We start from the raw sequence: 14,257 nt of genomic DNA, 5'->3' as shown, positions 1-14,257 counted from the left end.
AAAAAAATGAGTTTACATTAATTGTAGCAATCAAAGGTCATAAAGGCATGGCACAAAAGATAATGCGAAAAGGATAATAAGACGAATATAAATTTGGAAACAGAACTGAATAAACTGTACTCAAAACGCTTTGATCTTTGTATTACAATGTCTAACATAGATATAAAAAATTTAAATGACTGGGGTAGTAATAAGAATTTGATAACATAAATCTAAATGTACTAAAGTAATATAATTAAGCAATTTTCTTGAACGTTACATTGACGAACGCATCGTTTGAGTATTTAAAGGAGTTCAGAAAAAAAATTTTCACACCTGGAGACTTGCAAGATGCAAAATATAATGATTCAATGTAAAAATTTAGAGTTTGTATCGTCACAAAGCTTGATTAAATACATCTTCAGCAAGTAAGACACAGAGCGGTTTGACCGCTCTAAATAATTTATGCAGATACGATGGGCCTTGTGAGTCCATCAAGTCAAAGGTATATTTAGATCTATCTTAGTGTTCTTAAATAATCTTTCACATATCGGTATTGCCTATCCAATTGGAAGTAAGACTGTTGTTAGTCTTTTGTAAAAAGTGTTTGAAAACTTATGGGGAGAGAAGAGGAAATATGCTATTTAAGATGTGATCATGGCACAAATTTACAGAAGGATATGCGCTGGAAGTGTTAAAAAAGTTAGACGCATAACTACAGCTAGGTAGTCCCAACATTCCAGAGCACCATCATATCATTTTAAAAAAATGAGATCACTCATACATGACACCAAAATACTAGAAACCATGTAGGACTCGACGTAAAGTGCTGTAATGTATTTTTACAACTCAACATCACATAGCTCTATCGTCATGACACTTACTTTCCTAAAAATCAAACGAAAGTTAAAATTTGTCGTAGATAGAGTAGATAGAATGCAACGCTTTGGGACTCCAGCCTATGTAAAAATTTTAACGAGAACCAAACCTAAGTTCAGCTTTTAACGACAACACATTGCACAAGTAGGATACATTTTGATAGTATGTCTGGGATACAAACCAGATAAAGCAAGACTTTACGAATACAGGGATTTAAGATTTAATGAGAAACTTGTCTATAAACACAAACACAGCTAAGCTAAAAAGTAACATATTTATGTGCAAGAACCATTATATATGCATATGTGTAAGTGTTAAAACTGTATGCTACTACAAGTGGAATACGACTCAATAAATACTTGACAAAATATCTCGAATTTTTTAGGGTTACCTATACTTTGCAAGGTGCCATCTGAAATTCCTTACATAAAACTCCTACATCGTGGTTTGAAAATCAAGATGTATTAATATTGCTCTAAAAGAGGTTGTGTTTCCCGCTGGAACTCTTAACTTACAAACAACTGATGGTACTAAATTTATGGACGATGTTTCGTGAATAGTTGAAAATAAAACTTTGCTTTTAACAGCAACATGGGCAGACTCACAAATATATTAAAAAGCCATGCTAAATTGTAATAAATAAGAATAATACAAACAATAACTTTTGAAAAGTGCATTGATAAAATTTTCTTGCTTGAGTGTGCTTTATTCCCAGAGGACGTCTTAGTTGATTAACAAAGTAACAAATTGAGAAAGGCAATAATAAAAAAAACTCAATTGTTAGTCGAAAATACGAATGGATTAAATTAAGTGTTAAATAATAGCAAATAAAAGGAACCATACATAGAGTTTGGAGGATTTTTTTTATATTCGGAAAAAATGCCATGATATTTTATCACTGGCATTTGCACTTTCATTGCCAAAATTTCAGCTCTTTGGCGAAATTGAATTATCATAATTACTTTTATTTGTTTTTGTTTTTTGCTGTCACACACGTTTTATTTCTTTTGATGCGTACCATAATAAGTTGCTTGATCCTAAAAAATCTTTGACTTATAACACTATATCTGTTTATTACTGATTCATTAGTTGAGTATTATCGGGACAAAGTTGCATGTGCTTCTTCTGCTCATTAAAATTGAAAAAGGGACTTTTAGAAAAGTGGGCACTGCACGCATACACTATTTTTATATTCATTTTTTGTGATGACTACAACCTACTCAACAATTATTAACGAAGACTATCATCAATGACAAACCTATTCCTAAATGTACTACTATTTTTGAAATTTACTAACATAACTTTTCGTACAAGTACTAGTAACAAATAATACAAACTTGTGAGAACTACGGTTGCAGTCAACATCCTCATACTTAGCTTGGCAGGTTATATATTTTTTTACCATTTCAAACGGTTTCCTAATTTTTTCTCTGTTTTTAATTCAATTACACTGCATAACTGCACAACAAAAAGACAAATATTTTTTAAATATAGTTCATAACTTTAAAAGAAGCAAGTCTTGCGACATAAGCATGATGCTATCTAACTGACGGCACAAGGCCTACAGTTATTTGTCCTATATATCTTTAAATACACAACTTCATTAGCCTGACTTAAGCCAAAAAGAATGAACAAAAGAGAGGATATAATACATAACTTTTCGGTTTTCTTTTTCTACACTGCAGACAGTTTAATAGTTTTCTCGTACACTCATTTGCTATATCTCTATCATGACAGAGTACAATTCTAAATAAAGTTTCTAAACTATTCCTGGTTGAATGCTTAGAGTCAAGAGAGTAATACAGGGTCGTTAGTCACCGGGGTTTCCAGCCTTGCGACGAACAACTCCACTCGTAATGACTGCCAGTGAATGACTCAAATAGAGGTCATCTTTAGTTAACATAGTTTTTTAGTCGAAAAATTGTTTCCGGAAATGGTAGTACAAATTTGTTTCTTGGCAAGGTAGGTTAAACTTAGGTGTCCCTTAAAAAATCGATGAGATCGATTGTTAAGTAGAAAACATATAATGGTCCTGAAAAGGGCAAGTGGTGAGACTTCCTGCTATTTCAAACTATTATTCTTGATAATAAAGAACAGGCTGTGGGTAGCTTGACTCTGACCCTCAAAGTCGCTGTGTATGGAGACCGTGATGAAGAAAGATACGCCACTGACCAAAGAATATCTCGTCTTCGGATCGTTCTCCCTGGATAACCAACCGCTCATCGTTAGTCGGCAAAATGGGCCTAGAGAATACCTTCTCTGTGGGTATGCCATTGGGACGACTTCTAAGAAGGAAGCCGTTGGCTGCCCATGCTCCTTAGGGTTGTTTTTCCTAGCTTACGTTTGTTTTAAAAAAATTCTCTGGTGGCACCAGGCTAGATGGTAGAATGGCCTTATAACTCTGAAGAATTGGAGCAGAATGTGCACTGGCTAGACACGTCTTCCGGTATTTCACCGGAAACGTTATCAGTTAGAAAATTTTTTTATTGGTGGAACTCATCAATACTGGAGGTTCTGGGTGAAAGAAGACCTAGGTCTATTGCCCATTGAAGAAGATGTGTCATTACAATGTATACAATGTTTTTGGGATGAAAAAATTTTTAGTAGAAGCTTAAAATAAAAAAAATTGTTATTTTAAAATACAGTCAAAATCGTACACTTGCACCCCATATATTTGTGTACTTAATGACAAAAAAACTACTTTGTACAAAGTATTTAACACATTATGCTGCAGCATCTAATCATTTATTGCCTGGATATATCTTATCGTACATAAAAATTTGATACTAAAGCTGTGAAATTAGTAGGGTAAATAGTCCTTGGTAAGATTTACTAGGGTCAGAAATTCATACTCCTCCATATTGATAACTCTTAAGGGTATAAAGATAGCAAAGATAAGTAACCAACTCACTCATCATTTATTTTATATAGAAAAAATAATATTATCACCTGCATGGTGTTATCTCTAAAAGGCCATTTTTTCTGTGAGACCCTTAACGTACACTTCTTTAGCGTCAACCAGTTAAGTTTTAAAAACTCTAAGCCCTCATTCATGACGAACGTTACCATAATTTCAGCTTGTGACATGAAAATTCGTTATTAACCATTTATTTTACCTTCTGTCCCAAAGTAATAAGTCTTTCCACGCAAAAGTTAGCTTAAGTAACATTACAACAGGCTTAAAACGTTTTTTTCCAATTTCTACGTACAAAATTCCTTTAAAAAAAATTTTATCATCGTAGGTTTCGGAGCCCTCAATATCTACAATATATTTCATTCTTTATGAAGTAGAATGATATGCTTATTAGTTTGATGGTTGAAGGAATAAATCTTACGGCAAGGTTAGCTGTTATATATACCACTTTATACTAGGCTTTAAATTTTGTGTGTGCACAGTTTTAGTTTAGAAAAAAAATCTCTAATATTTAAATGCATATGTCTGCTTCGACACTCTTCTTAAGCTTGTAGGTGATTCAACTTACAGAAAGATTGCATCCTCGTCATGTACCTAATTATACGGCTTAGGTTGGATAGTAGTTTCAGTGTGAAAATTATGATGGGATACAAAAAAGTGAATCTTGACACATTTTAGTTTTATTTTTATGAACAGCTTATTTTAAATAAAAAATTAGTACAAAAATGTACAAAAACTGCGTCCACAAAACATATATGTTATTGTACAGCTGTGGTTTATCTGTGCTTACAACTTTTTGTCAACATCAGTCCATTTCATATTTAACTAGAACGTTTTCGTACGGCTAAAATTATAAAGATCATAAGTGGACTTCTAAGCTCCGTTGTAATAAGTGCAAGCAGTGACCAATCTCGAAAGTTCAAAGGGTAGATAGTCCATCATATTAGTGACTCTAATAATTTTGTAGTCATTTACGCCTGGTGAAAGATGCTTAAAAAAGAAATACTTGTGCTTCCATATTACTTGTGTCATCCTTGGTTGAAATTTTTTGACACTTAACATTAGTTGTACAGTTGCTTTAACTTGGCTTATGTGACACATCAATTAGTGTCCAGAGTTCTTAAAAAATTACCCAATCTATATACTTTTCTTATTTGTAAAATTCACTTTTAAAACTTATTTCCAACTTTTTCTCTGCATTTCTCTTCGAAAATTTTTCCTACTCATTTTTTCGTCACTTACTTACTTCTTTTTCCTTACTTTATCTGTTGCTACTCTTATCTTAATTTTTAGACGGTTAAAGCTGAATTGACGCTAGCAAAGCCATAAAGTGGCTTTATATAGCTTTTACATGAGTTTCTTAACATCTCCACTCATTGGACTATACGAAACAATACGGTTATGTAAAATTAAGCAATAAGCTAATGTATTAGCAGAAAAATTTTTTTACGACTGAAATTCTAGCGTCATATCTACTGGAGCATTTCCTAATTACTTGATTTGTTTGGAACAATGGAGGACGATTAAAGGTATATGATTGAAAGAGTGATGTTTGCCTAACAAAGGCGTATAGTTTTTGCCATAATATGAATTTAACAAATAAGCATACATATTTTATAGCAATGCATACTAGTTACGCAATATATCAAGATTAAGATCACCATAAGAATAATGTTAAGAATTAAAATAGAGTTTCACATTTCTTACATTGCAGTGATCTAACATGCAAGCGCTTACATACATCTAACTTTTTTAGTTTGTCTGAAATTCTAAAATAACATAACACCGCTTTTTTAACTGATTAGATATCCTAATTGTCAAAATATGTTTTGATGTGCCGGGTGAAAGGAAATACTTATATATTTTCCAAGTTCGAAAGCTCATAGATATAAACATAGCTTTTTGCAAATAATTAAATGAACCAATTTTATAAGAATCTGACATGAAAACATACGGCATATGGTACTCAAGGTTCAACATCATTATTTTGAAGTCTCCCATGTCACTACTGCCGTGGGATCAGCAACATTGGCTTTAAGCAGAGTTTGCAATACAGCATTTATATCTTTTTTTGATTTTGTAAGTGTAAGTTTGTGTCTTACATCAACAACTATCTTACAGTAGTCCTTATTTAACTAAGTATTTGTTAAACAATACCTAAAGTCAGATTCAGTGAGAGTATGACATCAAAGAAGCCATCGTTAATAGTACGACTTTCATCATTTTCTTCAACGCTAAGCCGACCTGCATTCATCACAGACTTCGTTGATCAGAACAAATCAATAGCTAATTTTCTAGAAGGATTATGAGTCCAACATTTTTTAACTTGTCCACCTTTATGGCATTTATTTTATATTTTATTTCTTTAAAAAAGTAACAGAAAGTATTTTTTATCAATGCAGTATCTGTTACTACTGTATTTCCATCTGCTTTGATCCATCTTTCATAAACTTGTAAAGAATATTTGGATGATAAAAGATACAAGTCCTAATCAAAATACAAATTTTATCTATGTTGCCATATGATAATGATGCGTACGGCTAATGAGCGTAAATTTTCTAGTGCGCAATAGATTCGTCAATTGTGACTGGAGACTGACCATATAGAATCTTGTCCATTTCCAAAAAAAAATACAATTTAGTTTTCACCAGTGCTTTTTATTTTTCGACCGAGACTTTTCATAATTTTGATGTTTTGATAAGATCGTTTTTGATGTCAATTGTTTTCTTGGATGTCTAGATACTTTGATGGACTTTTTTGTCTGACGTTCCAACCCTTTGAGAGTTCATTGTTGACTGAGCGCTGAAGTACACATTAAGCTGCCTTGATGGTTTGTTTGAGTATAAAGAATACTTATTATAAAGAGGATTTTATGTGCAATCTTAGAGTAATGACTTCTCAACGAAAGTTTACTAAATCATCGTCCTGGTCTACAATGTGTAGTTGTCAATGATCAATGATACGTATATTAATAATAGAGTAATAAATTATTTGTGAAGGAACTTTAAAAATTTTATTTCCTGGCGGTACTGCTGAAAAAAGTTCATGAATCATGTGCACTTTGTTACTATTTATGTAAGCTTCACTCGTGATGTTACATTAATGTCTTAAGGTAGTAGCTCAGTAATATGACTAGACGATAAATTTTTTAAAATTTTGCGTTTATCGTAAGTTTGCTATAGTTCATCGCGAGTCTAAATTTGGAGATGCGTAGCCATGTAGTTTTGGAGATACTGAAGTTTTACTGCTGATTTTTTAACACGTTAGAGATAAGAAAGCGCCTGGTTTGGGGTTCGAAACGAAATAATTCACAACTACTAAACAAAATGATCAATCCTTTCAAAAAAAGGATGTGTTATAATTGATATTACAAATAAACGAAATACCAAATCTCAAGAAGCCTAACTGTACAGATTTTGTATTTTAGCTTTCCAGAGTTAAAAACTGCCCTGTAGTTTCATGAGAGGGACAATGACAGCTGTTCAGTAAGACTGCATAACGTATGCATACTCTATAGTGCAGTATGCCACACGATATACCTAACTGAACTACTGCATTCATGCGTTTATCTTTATACTATTATACTACTTGTAGCTATCTACAGGTAGGTCTGAATCTTAAGTGGTATCATTTTTAGAACTCTCTAAGTGGAACCTAATAGAATACCTAAAGAATCATTAGGTCTGAAACCGAAAGTATGACTACACTTGATAACACTTCGAAGCATATTATTGTTTGACTGAATATGGAGAGTAATGTTGCAAGTATGTAACACCTCAACCAAAAATAATCTTATTTCTTGTATGTTATAACTTGATTGTCAACATAATATTCATTACAATTTTCATCGATATTTAGGATTGAGTTCAATCACAAAAGTTTATCACTGTGTTTCTAAGCCAATTCAATCGGTGAAAAATGCTGTGATTCTAAAATAAAAGAAGTACCACAGAGGCAGAGTATTAATGTTTCTTCCATGGTTTTCAAAGTGTAACTAAGTGGTTTCTCTCTATATGATAGAGTATTATTTGTTTTGAAAGAAACGCTTAGCATCATTGATCGCAGATGTAAGATTAAAATTTTTAATATCCCTCAAGATTCTATTTTACTTTACTAACTTAACATACAAAATTTAGTCAGTCAGTAGCTGCAAATCTTCAAAACTGTATAAGAACACAATATTAATACCCCGGTTATGATAAGCCACCGTAAGTTTCAGATCCATTTTTGTTATCAAGATATACTATAGCTATTTCACAAAACCATGAACCATTAGCAGATTAATTGTTCGTTATGAAAACTCTACGAAAATGAAGAATTTTTATCATTTTAAAATATTTTATTAAATTTATATTCGTTAGATCTTGATCAGGTGATTTCATTTTTTTTAATTTGTTACTAAGATTATTTTTTTCTTAACCTTTTCCAGCGCAACGCTTAAAATAGACTCCTAATATAGTTTTAGGTGGTTTAAGATAAAAACTTTTTTCAAGGACGACAGAGTCCATGGTTTAATTACGTCTATGACTTTCTTCTAGATACTTTTTGGCTGACGTAGTAACATTATTGCTTTTCATTATTTTAGCTATTCCATTAGCTATATCACCAGTTGCACTCAAGCCAGTCAACAAGGAAATTAGAGATAAAGCTTCACCAATTTAAGAAGCAAGGTGAAAGATGCACGGAACAGTAACATACTTATTGTCTCCTAATTCTTGAACTGCACTATAAGCACCTTTCAAAGTGATACTAACGACATTTAAAGCACTTTTGCTTTTAGTATTCATGACATGCCAGGCAGTTTTAATAACTGCTCTTCAAGCACTACTTCATTTTTGACCTACCGTTTGGACCTACTCATGCTTTCTTTCCTTTTATTAATACTCTGCTTTTTTTACTGCTTTAACCCCATACCAAATTTACTTCCAACCTCTTTAGCACCGGTCACCAGAGCAGCTGCTGCTCTTTCACCAACACATAAATCTAAAGCTTTAACTCTTTGCCAAGCCTTCTCAGGCAAAATCTTATCTGCTTTGCGTATGGATTTCAAATCTTGTCGACTTTTTAAGTACGCTTTATACTGCTTTTTGCATGCCGTGTCCGTTGGGCTTACTTCACGATTCTCTCTAACAGCTTAGAAAGCTTAGCACCTCAACCACAATACTGATAGCGTGACAAAAAAAGCTCTACTGTCAGAGAATTTATGATTTTGCTTACAAGACCATGCCCTCTTTTACGATGTATGATGATGATTAGTCTTCAGAGGATTGATTATGACTCAGCGTTCGAGAAAATAAAAAACGTATTTGCAGTGGAAAAATTTATTGACAAATATAAAGCTTAAACTATATTTCCGTTGTACTATTTTGTTCGAAGATAAATTGTGAGTAATGATTCATACACTATAGACATGGAGTTTAAAGAGCAGCCCATAAAGTTACAAGTTCCTAATGTTGACGCTATAATAAAACAAGAAAAGTATTTGAATCTACATGTTGAACTGCTCCGTGAGAGTATTTGTGCGGTATTTTACGATTCATCTGCTTGTAATTAAACTAATAAATTATAAACTATAATCGTGCATTGAAATACAGTTAAGTTCTAAAATGTGTACGTGTATTTAAAATCGCTACATCAACAAGAGTACAAGTTTCTGAAAACTACTGGAGCCTATAGAAAGTATAAACTACTTACCTTTTTAGTGAACACTAAATTGTAATCTGACCAGATAATGCTTTACCGAATTTTCTAATGATTTTTAATGATATAGCTCTAGATATATTCTGCAAGGGTGGACACAAAAATGTAGACTGTTTCTATTTTTCCCACTCATATGCTTTAGTACCAAAGCATCTTGTAAGGGACAATATTAATTTTTTGGATTTATTTTGTTAAAATAAGGTTTATTTGAAGAATTTGTATAATAATGACATAAAATCAGGCATAACATGCATTCGAAAAATAAATTTATACTCTATTTGCTGAAATGGCGATAAACAAGAGTTTTTTGTTATAAACAAAGGTAGGCTAACAAATAATATTAACAACAGAAGAATCTTTAATAATTTTGCTGTCCATGTAGGACACACCTGGTGCAACTTTATTACAGTCTGTTGCAAGACATTAGAGCATCACCGTTATCATGTATCAGCAAGGGAAAGGCGTTCTACGTCTTATAGTGAAGGCACTAGAGGCAGTAAAATAAAAGTAAAGATTGTTAAAGTTCGAGAAAAATTAGGCTAAAGAAATGCTCAGTGAAACTTTTTAACTGATTACAGACCCTCTAATAAAAGTTGCAACAAAAAAAAAATAGTAAAAATTCTGTAACTCACAATTACTTTTGTAGTAAAAACAAAAAAGAAAACAATAAAGTTAATAAAGTGAATCAACAAAAAAGAGAGAAAAATTTAGTAAAGGTGGATTAACATTCAAGCTTGCCATTTGTAAAATAGATAATGATAATACTTATTTAAATGATACTATTCAAGATCAATCTACAGATTATGTTCCAGTGAGGAATAAGTTGTCAAGAAATAATTTATATTTACAAGTACTCGTTTAAAATCTGAAAGACTTTTCCAATGAGTCCTAGATTAATAGAGCTACTCGTTAAAAAGCATCCTAATAAATCTCTGATGAGAAAAGAATCAGGAAAAATACTAAACAATATTTAAAAAACCTAATCATTCCCAGAAAAGGTTCTAAAAAAACGAAGCAATACAAACCCGTAATAGTAATAAATTTAGTAAAAGTATTGCTATAATGTTCGATCTCATGATTTGTAAGAACGGTGGATGGTTGCTACCTTTTTGTAAAAATGCTTGAAATAATGCAACAAGTAAATTATTCACACTGGGATGATTCTATTAAGTTTGTAGATTGTTAACGATTATAAATAGCTGAAAAGTCAGCAGAAAATACAAGTCATGACAATTAAATTATATCAAGCGTCAATGAGCTTAGTGAAAAAGAATATATATATATATATATATATATATATATATATATATATATATATATATATATATATATATATATATATATATATATATGGATATATATACATATGTGTTAATATTTCTCCGGTATTTAAAAGAGTATTGATATATTCGAACAAAAATTACAAAGGACCCAAATTGGTGGCTAAGGTTCTCCTGGTATTATATACAAACTCACCGCAGATAGACAATATGACCTAGATAATAAAAAACTGTGGGATGTTGGAACACTGAAACAGCTATAAGATGCTGTCAATTATGGTTTTCTGACTAAAGTGGTTAAAAATCTTTTAAAAAATAAAAAGCTCTTGAGTTCTTATGTACCACTTACAAAAAAGTTTTATTTATTCAAGCTAACTTATAAGACTGAAGCCTAGAAGACTATTACCGAAAGTAAATTGTTGAAAAACTTCATAACGCAGCAAGGCCTTATTATCCTTGTCAAAAATTTAACACATTTAGTTTGAATGAGACTTGGCAAGTAGACCTTGTAGAGATAGTAAAAAAGTAACTGCAGCAATGAAGCAAAAAAGATGAGTGCCCATAAACATGCGAACTGATCGCGATAAAGAGTTCTATAATGCAAGCTTTTGATCTCATGCAACATTAATTTAATAAATTCATACCTAATTGACAACAATCTCAAAGCTTCTATATAGTAGCGATTTAATTGGTCTTACAAAAATTAAATGTTAAAAAAATTTGGTTTGCATGGAAACTACAAGCGGGTATATTTGTTTCAAACTATAATTAAATTTTATAATAACAGATAACACTGAACAATAAGGCTAAAACCAAAAAATGTTGTTGCCAAAAACGCACTTTTGTAGAAGGTTAAAAAAATACACAAAACCGTTGTAAGTTCAAACCTAAATTTAAAATTAGTGAAAAATTACTAGTGATCAAAACCAAACAAGAGTTTAAAAAAGGGTGAACGACAAATGAGTTGACTGAAATATTTACAGTCACACGAGTAGCAGCTACGAATCCAACAACTTATATTCTTAATGATTACCGAAATCAATTTTTTCCGGACAGTTTTACGATCAGGAACTGCACAAAACAACACATCTTTACGTATACCTCGTTAAGAAAGTCCTTAATAAATGTGGAAATCAAATTTTAGTAAAATCTTTGGGCCTTGACACTGCCCATAATAGCTGGATCAACAAGAGTAAATTGTAAGAAAATACGTGGTAAGTTAAAAAGTTTTTTTCAAATTTTTTTAAAAATGAGAAAAGAAATGTATTTAAATTAATAAATAAACAAGTCAATTATAAAAATAAAGTAATTTATTTTTTTCTAATATTTACAAACGTATGCATAAAAGAATACAATGTGTTCATTTGGGCACTAAAAAAAATTTAAATTTTTCTACTGCTACTAGTAACTCTTTAAACAATTTTTCATTGTCTAAGAGTGTGGTGCATATTCTGTTTTTTTTTAAAACTCACTATCTGCTCTCTACTATTAACTGCTTCCATTGCTATTATGCTAAAATGACCCTATGAAAGAGTATCCGTGTGATCAGGTCACGAATAACGTTTGTCATCATGAGGACTTAAAACGAGTTTGATTTCTCTTTTAGTTAGTAGTCAATGACAACGTAATTTAATTTTTTTTTGCTTACGTATTATACTAGTGTTTTCACTAAAGCATGTAATACAATCATCAAAAGTTGTAGCCCTCGCAACGGAGTTTTTAACGCCGTTAGCTTCCTTTACTGTACTTTTAAGTTATATCTGTATACTATACATTTTGTTCCTTAATCTTACAAATTTGAGCACGATCTTTTGATTACATTCATTCTATATTCACCTAACAACTTTTTTTTTTGATACTAGATATATTAAATTCGTTATCAGAATGATAGTTTGAAGTATCGATTTCCCAATATTTTTACGAATAACATTATATTATAAGTATTTTGGTTAGCTATTTCTTACCATGGGCCTAATGTGCAATTGCTGATTTGCACCCTTGGGGTTATCGAGAGACAAGACCATACATTTAAAGGAATGTATAAATCTAATATAAATATTGGTATCTTCTACAACTTCCGTAAATAAAGAATACTCTTCTTTTGTCTGCAGTGATAGCTGAATTGGTCCCCAAAAACATATGACGAGCTCTTTCATAAATAAATATAAATTATAATCGCTTAGGTTATAGAATATTACTGGTTTTATTTCTAAGTCTCGGTAACTAATATTTAATTGAATATGAGTGAGGCCTCGATACCCAAGGCAATTTTAAAAAAAAAGTACAAAACTGAGTTAGAAAAAAGAATTATTTCTACAAATTACACTGACTTTTCAGTGAGAAGAAAGTGATAGAGCTTTTACGATATCCCAGCTGAAAGGTTGGTTACGTATCTGAAAAAAATACTTTGTTGTAATTGATTTATTTCGTGTCAAGTTGATCATGTCGATAAAATTATTTATACAGTTATTTTAGTTTCAGAGCAAAGAGATAAAGGGCTTAAACAAACCGGTATTTGTAGCTTTTATATTCTGATTTACTATCACCACAACAACATTTAATAAAATTATCAATACTTTATGCTTCGTGACATTGATAGGCATGGCTACTCTTAATAGGTTTTAGCAATTATTTAAAACCTGCATAAACAACAAAAAGTACCCGTTCCTTCTGAGTAAAATTTTTGAATTTAAGTACATGCTTATTTTTTTTCCTATTTGGTAATGTTATTTAATTCTTCTTCAAAATCTTATAATAAATTTAATGATCTTTTAACTTCTGTTTGGACAAAAAAAGTGAAAACAGTGATCAGATATGTTGATTGTATGCTTATGTTCTGTTAACTGTTTGAGTACTAAGTATGATGAATTTTTTATCTTAACATAGTGTTATTTATTCCGTACAATAGAGTCATCGTTATTATCTTCGTAATCGTCACCATCATCATTATCATCATTAATGTAGAAACTGTCAGGGAATACATGATTTACATGCTTATCTTTTTTGTTCACAGTTGAATGACTAGGAAAAATAACATATGTGTTGCCCTTTTTTTTAAAAAATCTAAATTTACTGATACCTTGTTTTGATTTTTAAATCTTGCTATTTTCTTAGGGTTTACAGAAATCTTGATAGTTTATTTTTGAATTAAATATAGGTAGAGAGACAATTTAGATTCTTTGGCGCTGCATGTAACGCTGGTAAAATAGCCTATTTAAAACATTGATCGTCTCTGTCTGTTACATTCACACAAACGTTTTTTTTTTATGAAGTCTGGTCAGTCCACAACGGAACTGCGTTGCATAGAATTTAGTTTGTGAATATTCATAACTAAGTATTAAATTACTTAATTATTCACACTTGCATAGACAAACCAGATTCTTTATTTTGAAAATCATCCCTATTTTTCGGAGTTCACTGCAGCTTGTTTACATTTAACCACTTATTTAAGGCAGTAGACATGTAAATGGCTTATGATATTGTATTAAAATATTTCAAATTCATA

Source organism: Copidosoma floridanum, unplaced genomic scaffold, assembly GCF_036245765.1.
Source record: "Copidosoma floridanum isolate Cflo_tuat_1 unplaced genomic scaffold, Cflo_Japanese_pri ptg000016l, whole genome shotgun sequence".
Classification (NCBI taxonomy): Eukaryota; Metazoa; Arthropoda; class Insecta; order Hymenoptera; family Encyrtidae; genus Copidosoma; species Copidosoma floridanum.
Note: the sequence above shows the minus strand (reverse complement) of the source record.